Raw genomic sequence first — 15806 nt, forward strand, 5'->3', positions numbered from 1 at the left:
AATAATAAAAAATACTTCTCAGACATACAGTTTGATGGTATTCATTTTAGCTGCATTTGGGCTAATTCTCAAAATTATATTCTGAGGTGTAATATTTGGGATTTTTAATTTGGTTGTCAACTTGAGATATTTAATAATTAAAGCACTATGTTTTGCTTCTCGTCATTGTTTTGCTTTCTAAGGGCATTCCCTATTTTGGACAAGTCTTATCAATGTCAATTGCCCATTTATTTACCTTGCTTCTTTGAATAATACCAAACCTGGTTCTAAATGGCTTTTATTTTCTCCTGTTATTTCTTAGATTTCTACTGATTTGTAAGCATCAGGTAGTGTACTTACCCACTTTTGTCAAAAGGATACTGTTTTTCAGCTATACAGCCTTCTCTCTCTCTCTCCTCTTTCACACACACACACACACACACACACACACACACACACAATAAAATTAATGACAAAATTGTCAACAATCCTTAATTAACAGAGCCTGGTAATACAACTATTTTAACGACATTATACACTCCTCATATCAACTAACACAAGACACAAATGTTGCTAGATGCTTTAGGCTATCACATATGGGTTAACATTAAGGTTTTTATTATAAAAATAATAATTTAGCTATTTTCCACTTATAGAGTGTTTCACATCACCTTATTTGACCCTCACTGTAGCTCAGTGATATACAGAGGGCAGATTATTCTTCATATGCACAAGCATGTGCATGAAATTGCATGAATACACACACACATACACACACACACACAGAACAGATGGTCACCGACTTATAATGGTTTAATGTAGGATTGTTCAACTTTATGATGGTGTAAAAGTGATACACATTCAATAAACACTACACTTTAATTTTTAAATTGAGATCTTTTCCCAGGCTAGCTATATGTGGTATAGCACCCACTTGCAAAGCTGGGCAGTGGCAATGAACCACAGTTCCCAGTCAACCGCGTGATCACAAGGGTAAACAGCCTTGACTTTTACAGTGTACTGTGTTGCCGGTGGTTTTTGGATATCGTGTTTTGTGTTTTCATAACCCATTATGTCTACAAAATGCTCATCTGCATAGAGCATTCCACACTTTTTTTAATAAAATAGGCCTCATGTTAGATGATTTTGCCCAATTATAGACTATTTTAAGTGTTCTAAGCACGTTTCATATAGACTAGGCTTAGCTATAATACTGGGTAGCTTAGGTGTATTAAATGCATTTTCAACTTATGGCATCTTCAACTTACCCTGAGTTTATGAAGATATAACCCCACTAAAAGTCTAGAAGCATCTGCATCTTGTCCAAGTTCATGCAATTAGATAATGGCAGTGCAGAAACTCAAATCCAGTTTTACTAACTTTCATTCCAATGTTCTTTCCCTTCAATAATATATCTATCCAATTTTCACCAACATTATTATTGTGGTTATACCTCAATCGATCTGTAAGTATAATATATTTCATTAAAAATATGTGGACAATTTAGCAAAACTAATTTTATTTTAAAATATATTTGCTGAATTTACTATAAAGATATCTTTATAAATGTAAATAATTTCCCCTTATTCTATCTTTTGCAACAAAAAATAATTAATTTTCAAGCATTGGGTTTTTAAGAATAGGTCAATTCATATCTATTTTCTGCTTGTATTTCACATATATTTGATACCAAAAAATGAGTTGTAGGCTAATGTAATCATGGAAATAGTTTAGAAGACAGGGAAACTAAAGTGTATTCTTGATTTTCTATGTGACCTTACCTACTGTACTTAACCTTTTTGTTGAAATTTCATCTGCAAAAGATTCTTCATAATTGTACCATCATAATTATACCAGATAATAATCTCATCAGTATGCAGGAATTCTAAGTTCTTCTGGAGATAAGAGAATACCATAAACTCCAGGACTCCTTATCTCCTAAAACAGGGTGGTGAGATCCTGTCATGATTGTCTAGGAGTGGTAAAAAAACCAAAAAAAAATAAAAAACAAAACAAAAAACCTTGACATTATTGCTACTGCTACCATCACTAGGCAAAGTTCACTCATAGATGACATCATTCTTTCCCAGAAAGGGAGAATTCAGCTTCAGAATATTCATTTCCACATAAAACTCTTTATGCTCAGATCTCAGATTACGGTCAGAGGACCAGAAGCATTGCCCAAGAGCATGTTGAAAATGTAGAATCTCAGTCCCTGTCCTGATCTCTTGAATCAGAATCTTTATGAAACAAGATCCCCAGGTGGTCCAGATGTGCTTTAATGTTTGAGAAGCACTCTATATGTGAAATATGTGTTCCATTCTGGACCCTCTGAGATGTGTTAGCAGGAATGCGTGGAAGTCATCTTCTGATTGGGGGCTATTTGCATGGACAGAAGCTGGAGATAGTTCCCCTAGAGTCCCATGGCCTCTGTATTTAATTTTGATAGAAAAGAAAATAAGAAAGGGGACCATCATGAAGCATTCTTAAACATCTATGCTTCATTCCTGAGTTTCGATCAGCCCTTGGCTATCAGCACTATCCACTCCCTGCCCTGTGGCAAAAAGACAAACATGGGGTCCTATGGAAGCTGTATTTGCAGGGTTCTCAGACTTTGATTCTCCTGGAACTCTTCAATTGTCCTGGTCTTTGTAGCCTGTATGGAGTAACTCTCCAGAGTTACAGAGAGAGTAGCTCTCACTTACTCTCTTTGCTGCAGAAAAGTACTTGAAGTTGACACAGTTTTGGCTGTCTGTTATGTACAGAAACACTAATGGTTAAAATTACAAACATCTTTTTAAAAATGTAATTCTGTTACAAGATAAATTATGATCTAAACTTAGTTCCAAATGGAATTAAAACTGGGGTGTTTCTTTTCAAACCGTCAGTTTGTTTACGCAGTGGCTTCAGCCCTGAGCAGAATCACCTTCAAAGTGAAAAACAATTCTGGCTTAGAACTGCCAGTTCCTGTGAAGCAACCCTAGGTACCAGGATGCTCCAGGTCCTGATTTGTTTGTGTAATGTAAACTTAAACTTATGTAGTAACGTATAAATAATATATACCCAACATCTTCCATTAATAAAAAAAGGCAAATGTGTTAAGAACCTTTGCAGAGCCAGTCCCTCTTCTGACCAATGTGTAAGAATCTCCAGTTCCTTCTAAAATTATTTGTCAGGCCTCATGGTGCATTTCGAGATATTCTGGAAATCTTTTGATTAGAGTGGAAGAATGTTGTAGCGACTAGGGCAACATTTCTTGGCTCTCCTATCATCATAGTCTGGGAAGACTTCACTTATCGTGATGGATCTCTGACTACATGATTAGGAGGCAGACAAAATTTAAGTCTAATTTCATTTGAAGTAGCATAGGTGCAAGTGTTAGAGAGAGAAAGAAATATTTTCATGTTTTCTGCTGAAAAGGAAAGAATCCCTTTTGCATTTGAAATCATTCCTCTTTTTGACATTGCCCATCCACTTCCACATACATGAATGGGAATTGAGCCTTTGGGAATCGGAGTCCAGATTTTTCCAGGATAATCCTACAGTCATGGTGGCAACATCAACGCTTGCTAAGAGCTGTATATAGAATTGAAGAAAGGTTCAATGCAGGGAGCAAGTGTTGAGGACAACCTGGCCTTACCACATGTGCTCTGAACCAATGAGAAATGCTGCAGGTCTATAGAGGAGGAAAGCATGGACTCTGCAGTGTCTTTATCCATACATTCCTGTTGGGGTCATTTAATGTTTCTAGTATGAGAGAACAAGTATAGATGTTTCAAAATTCTTTCTTTTTGTACCTGTAACAGGGACATAGGTGAAAGCCAAATAGTCCATCAGCTGGCTGTATTGCACATTTTAGGACATTTGAGCAGTAATAATGGCTAAATCCCTTCTTTGTACAACTCCTCCTTTCCCCCTAGAGAATGTCATGGTGCGGATAGGAAGCATGTGTTAACTGACCTGAAAATTTTTTTCAGCTTGGGTTGATTTGGAGAATGAGAACTTTGTAACCTCATGTTTCATTAAAAAGAGTTACATTTGAAAAGAAGTTGATTAAGTCCTAACTTGTTCCACTAACAATGAAGGGAATAAACTGAGATTAACTGCTTAATTTCCAAAATGCTGTGCTGACCAAGAGTTTGCAGATGTTTTCCCCCAAGCATTTTCTGATTACAAAACAGCAAACATCAATAGCCACTCTCTCTTTCAATGTTGAAAAGTAAATGACAAGAGCACATTGTACTGGTACTTTATCACAGGTATTTTTTCCAAGACCAAAATTTGTTGAAAAATTATAAAGCAAACCTTCGTTTTGGGGTTTAGATGATGTATTTGAAGCCGTGATTATTTGAAGCCCTAGAAATAGGAACTAAGGGAAAGATGAAGCAGTAAACATTTTCAAATATTACCCTAGTTAGTGTAATCCACCAGTCTGTAAACTTCACAATGGTGGAAACCTCATCGTTGTTGTTCATTGCCTAGTCCTCAGTACTTAGCACAGTGCCTAGCATAATACTGTATGTTCAACAAAGATCTAGTAAATGAATCAATTAACAGTGGCTCAATAAATGAGTAGCTAGGTCCAAGTTGACGGTTTACAGCAGGGATAAGCAATCCTCATGTGTAACGGGCCAATTAATAAATATTGTATGTTTTGCAGGCCATATAGTCTCTGTTTGAACTACTCTGCCATTGTAGTGAAAGCAGCCATAGACAGTATATAAATGAATGAGCATGACTGTGTTCCTGTGTTCCAACAAAACGTTATTTACAAAAACAGGTGTTGAGCTGTATTTGGCCCACGGGCCATAGTTAACTACCCCCTGGTTGATGGAATACCATGTCCTGAGACTTTGGGGCCAACTATCCTATTGTAACTTTGTTTTCTTTCCTTGGAGTTATATAGATGATATATAGTCACTCATAAATTTCTTAGTATTTATTGAGTAAAGCACTATTGTAGGGCTATGGGGACTGTGTGTGTGTGTGTGTGTGTGTGTGTGTGTGTGTGTGTGTATATACACACACATATATATATATAACATACTCTCTACCCTCAAGTAACTTTTGGTATAATAGCCTGTCTTCCAAACTCACCCATCGGATAAGTCATTTCCTATTCTAGAGACAGGCTAAGAAAAAGGTAAAGAGAGCTCAGAAACATACCAATTGATAAGTCTCCATAGATAATAAGCTATCAGATATGAGGAAGTATTTACCTGCAAACACATTTTAACATAATTTTCTTTCATTTACTAATTTTTTTTTCTTTTTAGACAGGGTCTTGCTCTTTCACTCAGGAGGAAGTCCAGTGGCATGATCACGGCTTACTGCAACCTCTGCCTCCCCAGCTCAAGCAGTCCTCCTACCTCAGCCTCCCAAGTAGCTGGGACTTCAGGCATGCGCCACCACACCCAGCTCATTTTTGCATTTTTTGTAGAGATGAAGTTTGCCATGTTGCCCAGGCTGGTCTTGAATTCCTGAACTCAAGTGATCCACTGACCTTGGCCTACCAAAGCGCTGGGATTACAAGTGTGAGCCGCCATGCCCGGCCTCTTTTTTAAATTTTAAAGTAAACTTTCTATTGAGGTATACAATCTATGCAGAAGTAGGCTCCAACCAAAAGTGTGATTTCAAAGATTTTTTATCCTGTAACCAGCACCTAAATCAACAAATATGGTACTAGAATCTTAAAAACCCTCATATAGGCCAGGTGCAGTGGCTCATGCCTATAATCCCAGCACCTTGGGAGTCCAAGGTGGGCGGATCATGAGGTCAGGAGATCGAGACCATCCTGGCCACCATGTTGAAACCCTGTCTCTACTAAAATACAAAAAAAATTAGCTGGGCATGGTGGCACATGCCTGTAGTCCCACCTACTCGGGAAGCTGAGGCAGGGGAATCGCTTAAACCTGGGAGATGGAGGTTGCAGTGAGACGAGATCGTGCCACTGCACTCCAGCCTGGCAACAGAGCAAGGCTCCATCTCAAGGAAAAAAAACAAAAACAAAAACAAAAAACAACTCGTATCTTTTTCCTGACATTACCAAGTATCCTTCCGCAACAAAATTAACCATTGTAGTGGCCTTAACTACATCGTCTACCTATGACATGCATCTTTTAAGATGCTAGCCAAGAATCGAGGCAACCCAGAATTTCGCTTTGGGGACATAACCCTTGCCAACTCTCAGCCCACGTATTTCAACTGAGAATGATTCCATACCCAGGCCTCCTGGGTAGATCCTGAAGTACACACCAAAGCAGTCAATGCACTCTCATTTCCGACTGCCGTGTGTGTCAGAAGGAGCAGGGAGGTAGCTTCTCTCTGATTGAACTGGGAATAACGAGGATGGAGTTCAGAAGTTCCTAGGGGCCACCGTGCAATTTCAGGAAACAGCCAACTCCACGATCTCTGAATCTAGCTGCGCTTTGGACTAACTCTCCTTCTGTAATTTTCAGTTTAAGTAACCAGTAAGTGCTTCCTAATCCTCTTCCGTATTTATGCTTATACTAGCTTAATTTACAAGCAAAGCTCCTGTAACAGAGGTCCAGGTGAAATCTATTCTTATTGTGGCATGATTTTAAAAAATTGAACAAAAATACGATTTTTAAGAATGAGAGTAATTAAAGGAGACGGGAGGAAGAAGAGCTGGGAAATTAAACAAACCAAAAAAAACAAAAAGCAAAAAACAAAAAACATGTAGTCAGAAAGGTAGGGAGAAAAACAGAAAACTGCAGTGGCCTGAATGCTGAGGGAGCAAATTCAAGTCTTCTTCAAAGCTGTCAAATGCCTCATAGAAATAAAATATACCACAGGATTCATTGTGTATTCATTCACAAATATCTGTTGGGCACTGATGTGTTCCTGACACTCTAATGGGTACTGGAGACACATCAATGAATAAAAGAAACAGAAGTCCCTACCCTTGGGGGCGTCGGGGGCTTATATGTTAGTTAGATTGGAAAAACCTTTAGACCTAATCATATGGAATAATCCTGTAAAGAGTTGTTTTGTTAAGCATGGATGGGGCAAAACACACATTTCCAAGAACATCAGGCGTGAATGATGGCCAGGAAGTGGAGTTGGTGTATGCTTCTTGCCAGGGGTTACGACGTAGCTCACAGATTTCCCTGTTACCATTTTTTGTTAGTTTTTTTGTTGTTGTTCATATTAGTTTCCTTTTGAATGACACCACAAGAGTGTCATTGACTTTTACCCCTTGAAAGCATTGAATTCCTGAGGGTTTGTTTTGTTTTGTTTTTGAGATGGAATCTTGCTCTGTCGCCCAGGCTGGAGTGCAGCGGCAGGATCTGGGCTCACTGCAAGCTCCACCTCCCGGGTTCACACCATTCTCCTGCCTCAGCCTCCCGAGTAGCTGGGTCTATAGGCGCCCCCCACCACACCCGGCTAATTTTTGTATTTTTAGTAGAGACGGGGTTTCACCGTGTTAGCCAGGATGATCTCGATCTCCTGACCTCGTGATCCACCTGCCTCAGCCTCCCAAAGTGCTGGGATTACAGGCGTGAGCCACCGCGCCCGGCCGAATTCCTGAGAGTTTTATCAGCATTTTTACTTAGTATGATATGGGAAGGTCTCAGGTCTCTCCCATTGTCAGGTATCCAGGGCTCACACCAATCAGCACAGGGTCGGGATTTGGTGCTCCCACCCTTCCTCCTGTGAATAGCACTACAGACATGAAAAATGCTCTTAGGTTTTGGCTTATAAAATAACTAAAATGTGATGAACACAGAGAAGATGACTCTTATAATTCTGTCTCTTGTCAGATTTCCCCAAGACTGGGAAGTCTTTAGATATTTTTTGTGAGAGTTGGAGGTGATTGGGAGGTAATAGCATACATACACACACTTCTGTAGGAAGGGAAGAGCCCAGTAGAAATGTCACTGATAGCTCCAAAGTCAATCTTAAGTTGTACTATAATCATCTTGACAGGCAAACATTTTATTATCTACTTGTTCAGAACTTCTGGTTGCTGTTACTGACAGCCTAAATTTCATAAATGGACTCGTAAGCAGCTAGAACCGGGTGAATAGATCTGTCATTCACTACATGGCTCAGTGACAAAGAAGGATAACATATCCATAACCCAGTCCAAGAGAACACTTGAGATAGGACAAGAAAGCTACAGGAAAGTTTCTGTCATATTTTATGGGTAGTGACTGTGTTATTCAACTATGTCACTAAATGCACAGTTACTGTGTATGATGGACATGGATTGCCAGTTTCAGCAGACTGCAATAAAACACACTAAAACTCAGCCAAACCTGACTTATTGGTGATTCGAAAGTTACTAAAAGATTTGAAATTACTGAATCAGAAGTTACTGAGGGATAAAGCGTCTTCATTTTAAAATCAATTTATCTTGTCCTCTATAGATAAATATAAATGATTGTTCTCTATATGAAGGAATGTTAGATAAGCCAGCCAGTATTTTCTACAGATCCAACATTCCAAAACAAAATTGGAATGTTAGGTGATTGCTCATCTTGGCTTGTCCTGTTCTCTTATTGTAGAATATACAGATTTTGCATATACAGATTGCTGTCCCATTTTTTCCCTTGATTTTATTTTCAAATAGAATGTATTAAAATATCCTCAAATTAAAACTAATATGTAGGAGCTGGGATCTGAGCTTGAACCCAAACTCTGTTACCTTAATTTGTCTGGATGCCTGGGAAGTAGCCTATCAGAAGTTCATTTGCATAAGGAACTTAAGCGTTCCCTGAGGAAGACTTATCCAGAGAAAAGGTGCCTCAAAAGTAGCTCAATGGGAGACTGAGTCTACAGCAAGCAATGACTACAATGTCTGTTATTTTCTTTGTCACCTAAAAAGTTCAATAGAGTCGTAGGCAGAAATGAATATTAAGTGGAATGAAAAGTACTTTTCGTGAATTATTGACAATGTCACACAGCCCTCTTGTACAGTGTGAAAAGGGAAAGGGAGATGCACCACATTTTAGGGCTTATAACAGGTCAGTTTTGACATTTCCTGAGTTCTAGAGACTGCAGTCGTACTCAATATTCACCAAGTCAGACCCACAGCATCAATGTCATTGAGAACATTGCACTAAGGCACTGTCACAGCAAGGTGACTTTGGACCCATAAAGCAAGGTGGCAGCAAAGATAGTGAAGAATGTTGGATTCAAAAGGAAAGGTTAGTGACCTATGCCACGTGGGGGCTCTCAGAAATAAGCATTTTGGGGCACTTGGCAGGGCCTTTGAGTCTCAAAAGAGAGGACCAGGGTGAGCCAAATAAATCTTATTTTGTTGGCAATGTAATTTAATTTTATATACCTCAGAACTCCCACAGCTTTATCCGAATTACACTCCATAACATGCATCTTTGTAAAGCCAAAAGATCAGAGAAAGGGGCAACATGATTTCCTAAGTGCTCCATTTTCTAAGAAAATACAAGACTGTATCTCTCCTTAATGACTGGTAATTAAAATCATTCAGGTAATTATGTTTAATGAATACTATCTCTCTTCATTGTAAAGCATCCTGAATGAGTCAGGAAGAAAATATTCTTGCTGAAGATATACACACACTTGCCTATGTGTGTGTACACCTCTCTCTACCCACCTTTTCCGGTTTCTCCCTCCTCCACAAGGAACAGGACATGCCATTATTGGCAGCGGATGGGGCAGAGCCCTCCAAGTGAATAGACAGGGGTGCAGTTAAGGGAGCTTTTGTCTGGTAGATTAGACAACCACCAGTTCTATGTTCACTAGTGGCTTTCCCCCATATAACTGTCAGACAAGACTATTCACCTGTTAGCGTCTACATTCTGTGCTTTGAAAATTACTGTCAGAATTCATGAGGCAGCACTTTATATGTGGAATCAGCTTTGCTTGGGCTCCTCTGAGTATACCCTTAAGCCCCTGCCTTTTTCAGATTGTCTTCCTTTTTTCATCACTATTTTAGGAGAATGCAAGGACCCATCAGCCACAATACACTCATTTTCCCTAAGAAAACACATAGAAAAAGAATAGAGAAGATATACAAAACATACTCTGGGCCCCTGAATCCCACTGAATGACTTCATGAAGTTTCTTAGGGATTTGTTTTGGTCTCACATTGATCTTCCCTGGTGCTAGAGCTCTAAGCCAATGCCTCTGGCCAATGGTACTGCAAAATCCTTTTTAAGTGTGTGCACACTCCAGTTCCCACCACAGGGAGAGCCCTTCTAAAGGGACCTGAACTATTTCTTTCCAAAACTTTGAGCCCCAGATGTTCTCACAGGCCAAGAGCTGTTCTCGGAATTCAAAGGAGAGCTGGTGCTTTTACAGAGCTGAGTAGTGGCAGTGGGCCAGCTCGACTCATGTGGTGAGGTTCACTGCATTGTGATTTATAAAATGTCCCTAATAAAACTAAAAAAATAAAAATAAAAATCTGTTCCTTATTTACCCTACCCAGTAAAAAAAAAGCACCATAATGCATTTCTAAGAATACTTAATTTTATGTGTGTGATTATAATTATTTAAATACTTGCTAGCATTTTTCCAGAAGCCCTTTCTTCCTTAGCAGAGCCAAAACATTATTTTCTCCACCCTGATTGTCACAAACAAAACATAATGGATATTTTCTGCTATTAGAAGCCGAGGAGCATTTAACTACGTGGCATATCTTGAAAGGAAAATTGGAAAGCTGTACTTTTTAAATTCATACTTTCCAAGTAAAGATGAAAGTGGATCAAATTTAAACTAATATTAGAATGCAGAGTTGGGAAGGAAGGACAAAGGAAATTCCAGTTTGTCTTCTTCCCAGCTTTTGTATATAAAGCTATGTACACGTTTTTAAAAGAATATGCATACATCCATTCATAGAACACTGTACATGTAAGTTAGTAACCATTTTTATGTCATTAGGATAAACTATCTTTCTTTGGGCCTCCAATTACTGTACCATGAACCTGATGCAAGCAGAGAATTTGGGTCAAGGGAGAGACAAAGCAGAGAAGAGAATACTACAGATGTCCCACTGGTATTTTCTGTGAACAACTCAATTCTCCAGAGAGCCCTGCCTATAAAAGAGAATGCCCAACAGCTGAGCAGTTAAATGCTAACTTATTGTCAGGCTAAGATAAACCAGAATTTTGGAAAGCTTTAGGAAAAAGAGATTGTAACAAGCAGAGAACCCAAGTAGTCTTTACTAAACCAATTCAATATAAGTTCTTGGTATTTAATTATAAGAATAATGTCTTTAACGATACACAGAGTAGCTGATACTTTGGGGAAGGTGTGGAGCAATTTGGAAACAGACAAAAAGTCTAATTAATGGTGATAACTGGGAGGACAACAGGAAGCCATTTACAGCTGTTGTAAAAGTTCTTATAAGATAAGATACATCTAGGAGAGTGCTTCTCAAAAGGGGCAGTTTTGCTTATATGGGACACTTGGTAATGTCCAGAGAGATTTTTGGCTGTCTCAATGTATAGCTACAACTGGCATCTTCTGAGTAGAGACTTTGGATACTTCTAGACTTCATATAACACACAGGACAACGCTTCACAAGAAAAAAAACTGTGCGGCCCAAAATGACAATAATGCCACGGTTGAGAAACCCTGGCCCTAGAGTACAAATCTGAAGGTTTTTCTTTTGCAAGGTACAGGGTTAAAACCATGCTAAGCTATCCTTTCCTCAGTTAACCTAGAATGCTTACTACCTGGCATGGTTTGGCTCTGTGTCCCCACCCAAATTTCATGTGGAATTTTAAAGCCCACATGTCAAGAGAGGGACCTGGTAGGAGCTGACTGGATCATGGGGGCAGTTTCCTTTATGCTGTTCTCATGACAGTGAGGGAATCCTCGCGAGATCTGATGGTTTTCAAAGTGGCAGTTTCCCTTGTGCAGAAGGTGCCTGCTTCCCCTTCTCCTTCTGCAAGGATTGTAAGTTTGATGAAACTTCCCTAGTCATATGGAACTGTGAGTCAATTAAACATTTTTTGTTTATAAATTTCCCAGTCTCAGGTAGTATCATTATAGCAGTGTGAAATGGACTAATACAGAGAACTGGTAACAGACGTGGGGTACTGCTATAAAGATAACCTAAAGATGTGGATGTGAGTTTGGAACTGGGTAACAGACCGTGGTTGAAACACTTTTGAGGGCTCAGAAGAAGACAGGAAGATGTGGGAAAGTTTGCAACTTCCAAGAGACTTGATTTTGACCAAAATGCTGATAGTGATATGGACAATGAATTCCAGGCTGAGGTGGTCTCAGATGGCGGTAAGGAACTTATTGAGAGCTGGGGTAAAGGCCACTCATGCTATGCTTTAGCAAAAAGACTGGTGGCATTTTGCCCCTGCCCTAGGTCTCTGTGGAACCTTGAATTTGAGAGGGATGATTTAGAGTATCTGGTGGAAGAACTTTCTAAGCAGCAAAGCATTCAAGAGGTAACCTGGCTTATTCTAAAAGTGTTCAGTTATATGCATTCATAAAGACACGGTTTGAAATAGGAATTTATGTTTAAAAGGGAAGTAGAGCATAAAGGTGTGGCAAATTTGCAGGCTGGTTATGTGGTGGAAAAGAAAAACCCATTTTCTGAGGAGGAATTCAAGCTGGCTACAGAAATTTGTATAAGTAATGAGGAGCTGACTATTAAAAGCCAAGACAATGGGGAAATATCTGTGGAGCATTTCAAACACCTTCGTGGCAGCCCCTCCCATCACAGGTATGGCAGGCATACGAGAGAAAACTGGCTTCATGGGTCAGGTCCAGGGCCCTGCTTCTCTGTGCAGCCTTGGGACTTGGTGCCCTGTGTCCCAGCCACTCCAGCTCCAGCCATGGCTAAAATGAGCCAAGATGCAGCTTGGGCTGTGGCTTCAGAGGATGCAAGCCCCAAACCTTGGTAACTTCCATGTGGTGTTGGGCCTGTGGGTGCACAAAAGATAATAGTTGAGCTTTCGAAGCCTCCGCCTAGATTTCAGAGGATATATGGAAACACCTGGATGTCCAGGCAGATGTCTGCTGTAGGGGCAGAACCCTCATGGAGAACCTCTACTAGGACGATGCAGAAAGGAAATGTGGGGTTGGAGCTCCCACACAGAGTCACCACTGGGGTGCTGCCTAGTGGATCCCTGAGAAGAAGGCTGCCATCCTTCAGACCCCAGAATGGTAGATCCACCAACAGCTTGTACTGTGCACATGGAAAAGTCATAGGCACTCAACACCAGCTCTTGAAAGAAACCGTGCAGGAGCTATACCTTGCAGAGCTACAAGAGCAGAGCTGCCCAAGGTTTTGTGAGTCCACCCCTTGCATCACTGTGCCCTGGATGTGAGGCATGAAGTCAAAGGAGATTGTTTTGGAGCTTTAAGGTTTCATGAATGCCCTGCCAAGTTTCAGGCTCGCACAGGGCTTGTAACACCTCTGTTATGGTCAATTTATCTCATTCAGAATGGGAACATTTACCCAACGCCTGTACCCCCATTTTATCTTGGAAGTAACTAACTTGTTTTTGATTTTACAGACTCATAGGCAGAAGGGACTTGCCTCGTCTCAAATGAAACTCTGGACTTGAACTTTTGGGTTAATTCTGGAATGAGATAAGACTTTGGAGGACTGTTGGGAAGGCATGATTGTGTTTTGAAACGTGAAAACGACATGAGTCTTGGGAGGGGCCAGGAGCTGAATGATATGGTTTGACTCTGTGTCCCCACCCAAATCGCATGTGGAATTTTAATTCCTACATGTCACGGGAGGGACCTCCCAGGAGATGATTGGATCACAGGGTCGGTTGCCCCCATGCTGTTCTCATGATAGTGAGGGGGTTCTCATGAGATATGATTTTAAAAACGGCAGTTTCCCTTGCACACTCTGTCTGCTGCCACCTTGTGAAAAAGGTGCCTGCTTCCCCTTTGCCTTTCACCATGATTGTAACTTTGCTGAGACCTCCCCAGTCATGCAGAACTATGAGTCAACTAAACCTCTTTTGTTTATAAATTACTCAGTCTAGGGTAGTATCTTTATAGCAGTGTGAAAATGGACTAATATACTACCAAGACAAATAAGTGGTGCTCACTTATTTTTGCATGCTGCTTCTTAGGTAATTAGATAAAAAATCAGCTACAGCTCTCCATGATAGGGAGTTGAACCTGGCATCAGAGTGCCCACCAGCACCCTTGTTGCGATTAAGAATTATCAGTGTCCAGGCCACATGCACAGAGGAAGCAGGGTCGCCGCTGCCTGCCTACCCACCTGCTTGTGCGCTGGGGTTGTGGTGGGCCAAGATGGTGGGCTTCTTGGAGGAGCAGCTTGGTTAGAAGCTGGTGATGAGCAACAGCAAGGACGACCAGTGGCAGTGGTAGGACTTCATGCGGGGCATGCCTTGGCTGACACTACTCTACAAGGAGAAGCACAGAAACTTTGGAACAAATACCAAATTTCCAATATTCCATTGCTAATATTCATAGATGCCACCACTGGAAAGCCTGTGTGAAAGAATGGGCTGCTGGTGATCCGAGATTACCCCGAAGGTATGGAATTCCCTTGGGGACCTACATTCTTCAGGGAAGTCATTGCAAGTCCCTTCCTTAGAAATGACTCACAGTTCCTGGAGAGCAGCAGCCCGGAAAGGTCTTACATAGGACCCTATTTCTCTGCACATGGGTGTTCATCCTGCCGAAGCCTCACCCAGGTCCTTGTGGAATCTTATTGGAAGATCAACAAGGCAGGCCAGAACTTTAAGATTATCTTAGTCAGTGAAGACAGATCAGAAGAGTCCTTCAAACAGTACTTCAGTGAAAGGTTCTGACTCACTATCCCCTACACTGAAGAGGCCTGGAGGTCAGACCCCAACTGGCTGTATAGAATCCAAGGCATTCCTCATGCTCATTGTGCTGGACCCACAGGACGAGGTGATCATGTGGCGGGGTGAGCGGAGGTGCTTAACGACGAGGACGGCTGGGAGTTCCCATGGCACCCAAGCCCATGCTGAAGCTCTCTGACTCCAACACTGTGCAGCTCAACTGGCCCCTACCTCCTCCTTTTTGTAGATTCTGAGGATGACAGAGAGTCCCAGGAAGCCAAGCAGCTGATTCAGCCAATAGCTGAGAAAATCATTGCCAAGTGCAAAGCCAAAGAGAAGGAGCATCACTTCCATTTTTTGTACCTGGGGAGGATGACATGATTGACTTTCTGCAAGGTTACACCAACCCTCCTGAGGCTGCCCCTTTGCTCACTACCCTGGACATGTCAGCACTAACCGAGTATGTGATGGACGTGGGAGGAGATCACCCCTGCCATTGTGGAGGCCTTTGTGAATACCTTCCTGGCAGAAAAGCTCAATCCAGAGCCCATCTAATGGGACTCTGGCCTTCTGAGATGTTATTTAGAATTCAGTCTTCTCCCCGTTCTTCCTTCCACCCTTGGACTTATTCAGTGTGTCTTGAATCACACAACCTAAGTGTCCAACCTCTCTGTGGTGTCTTGTTTCTGCATTCACTCCCCAGCTAGCACCCTGCGGTGTGTGTCTTCTCAGCAACAGCAGGAGCCAACATGTTTGGAGACTCTGCTTGGGCTCATGAGATGGTGTAGCCTAGCCAGAACAAGGACTGCATCACTTTCGCAAAGTCACCAGCTTTTGGTGAAGGATCTGCCAGGGCGTTCTTCCACAGAGTGAGTGAAGGGCCAATGGATCAGTGCTCTTGCTCTGATTCTGGTATCAGCACACACATACAGAGCCCCTGACAGCCAGAGGAACTGCCTGGTGACAGCTACATGGAGGTGAAGCAGAGAAAGAGTCTTGATAGGCCTCAGCTTAGAGCTGTTGGTGAGAAAATCCTTTTCTAAGTGACATAGTTTCTTTTAG

The 15806-nt window shown here is 41.2% G+C and overlaps 1 pseudogene; it reads left to right on the top strand.

The window, feature by feature from the left end:
- Nucleotides 1-12219: 12219 nt before the first annotated feature.
- LOC119619717 (nucleoredoxin pseudogene) lies at nt 12220-15411 on the top strand (annotated as a pseudogene).
- The last annotated feature ends 395 nt before the right edge of the window (nt 15412-15806 follow it).

This window comes from Chlorocebus sabaeus, chromosome 25 (genome assembly GCF_047675955.1).
Source record: "Chlorocebus sabaeus isolate Y175 chromosome 25, mChlSab1.0.hap1, whole genome shotgun sequence".
Lineage (NCBI taxonomy): Eukaryota > Metazoa > Chordata > Mammalia > Primates > Cercopithecidae > Chlorocebus > Chlorocebus sabaeus.